The sequence below is a fragment of the Desmodus rotundus genome, chromosome 2 (assembly GCF_022682495.2).
Source record: "Desmodus rotundus isolate HL8 chromosome 2, HLdesRot8A.1, whole genome shotgun sequence".
NCBI lineage: Eukaryota > Metazoa > Chordata > Mammalia > Chiroptera > Phyllostomidae > Desmodus > Desmodus rotundus.
The window spans coordinates 160,201,404-160,203,662 of record NC_071388.1 but is presented as its reverse complement, the minus strand read 5'-3'; the positions used below and the strand labels follow the sequence as shown (position 1 = coordinate 160,203,662).

The window sequence follows — 2,259 nt, the reverse complement described above, 5'->3', positions numbered from 1 at the left end:
TGATTAAGGAAGAGGGAAAGAATTTTCAGGAAATGTTCACCAATGGCCAGTAGAAATACGAACAGAGAGAGAAGAGAACAGTAGGAGCCTTCTGATGTCAGCACACAGCACTGTGGATAGAGGGTTGTTGCTGCATCTGAATCAGATTGAGCGTCCAGATCTAAAATGACACCATGGGGTTGCAATTCATAAAATGTGGGAAACTGGACAGAAAAATGACTGGTTTTTCAACAAATAAACTGCAAGGGGTGGGGGGGAATGGAGGGAAAACCAATTAATTAAAAGAGAGTTTAAAGAAAGGAAGAAAGAAAGAAAGCCCATCAGTAAATGAGTGGATCAAAAAATTGTGGTACATTTACACAATGGAATACTACACAGCAGAGAGAAAGAAGGAGCTCATACCCTTTGCAACAGCATGGATGGATCTGGAGAGCGTTGTGCTAAGTGAAATAAGCAAGGGGGTGAAAGACAAATACCGTATGATCTCACCTATAAGTGGGACCTAATCAACAAAACAAGCAAGCAAGCAAAATACACAGAGACATTGAAATAAAGAGCAAACTGACAGTAAACAGAGAGGAGGGGCAAGAGGGATAATAGGGGAAGGGCCATCAAGGAATACATATAAAGGACACATGGACAAAGCCAAAGGGGGTAAGTTTGAGGGTGGGAGGCTGGGATGGGTGGGGCATGGGGACGTGGTGGGGTGAAAATGGAGACAACTGTACTTGAACAACAATAAAATAGAAAGGAAGGAAGGACGGAAGGATTAAGACTCCTGAATTCAAATAAACCAACTATATGAATAGAGAGTGAGGAGGAGGGTAGGATAGTGAAAATTTGAATAGTGACTAAATATTGATATTAAGGAGCTTTTGTTAATTTCAGTAGGTATAATAATGATATTTTGGTTATGGTTTTTGAAAAAGAGTCATTATCTTTTAGAAATACTGAGGTGGTATGAATGTCATAATGTCTGGTATTTTCTTCAAAATAACTTAGTGTGTCGGGGAGTAAAGGAGTACAGATGAGACAGGACAGACCATGAGTTGATCATGCTGAAGTTAGTAATTGGCACATGGCTGGGGGTGGGAGGTGGGGATGCGGGAGGCTTTTCTCTTTAAAAAAAAAATTATTCTGAGGTCACTTTCCAGTGGGTGGCAGAGTCAGGCTGGAGTTGTGAGGGTCAGGGGCACCATGGGGACCCAGCCGGGCAGACTCCAAGGGTTCCTGAGAGCTAGGAACCCTTGGCACATAATATAAAGCACTGGCAGGTGCAGCAATGAGGCTGCTTTTCACAGATGACGACGAGTTTCATAGATCCTGCCATCTCCATGGACCTCTCCGGAACTGTGCTGCACCCTAGCATCAATGAGGACATCCAGACTGTCATCGACGAGGACTTGAAGTTCTTCCAGAAGGCAGCACTGAATGTGCAAGACAACCCTGGGGAAGATGTGGATGCAGAGCCGCTGATACAGGAGGCCTGTTGGAGCTGCCTGGAGCAGGCTCAACTACTTTTCCAGATGGAGAAAGTTATACCCAGATTGACCCATGAGCTTCCAGGAATAAAGCGTGGTCAGCAGGCAGAAGAGGAACATGCCCATCCAGGAAGCCCAATTCCCAAAACGAGAAAGGGACAGCCTCCTGTACATATCCTGTCAAATGGCAGGGCGGCCACCAGCATGGTGTGGAAACTAAAATCCTGGGAACCAGTCCACCAAGAAGGCCCCAAGTGGGACCTGGCTCAGCTGAGTGAATCTACCACCTTTGCATTGGGATCTCCGGCCAACAAAGCCCTGGGGATGGAGAGTCTACATCAAGCACCCATACCTCTTCAAGTATGCAGCTGATCCCCGGGACAAGACTGGCTGGCCAGGCAGCACCACATGCAGGCAACGCAGAAAGATGGGCTGTCTCCTCATCAAGGAGGACATCCTGGACCTTGCTGCCAGCAAGGAATTCAGAGGACACCTGGACCTGCAATTGGAGGAGCTGAAATCCTCTTTCCTACCCTGCTGGATGGTTGAGAAAACGCAAAAGCATGTGGAGACACCACGGAGAGAGAATGAGCATCGTGCTGTTGAAGCCGGTCCCCTGGCTCCACTTAGCAGCTCTCCCCCAAGACCCTCTCACCCACACGGCAGAGGCCACTGCTGAGACTGCTCCTGGGTGGAAGACAATGGCGTTAAGCTGTGCTTGGGCTAGTTTGTAGCAACTCACTGAAGAGCACTCTCAGACTGCCATGTAGTTCTATAT

General features: G+C 47.3%; 1 pseudogene; it reads left to right on the top strand.

Moving 5' to 3' along the window:
* Positions 1–1,197: 1,197 nt before the first annotated feature.
* Positions 1,198–2,160, top strand: LOC112305741 (deoxynucleotidyltransferase terminal-interacting protein 1 pseudogene; annotated as a pseudogene).
* Positions 2,161–2,259: the final 99 nt, after the last annotated feature.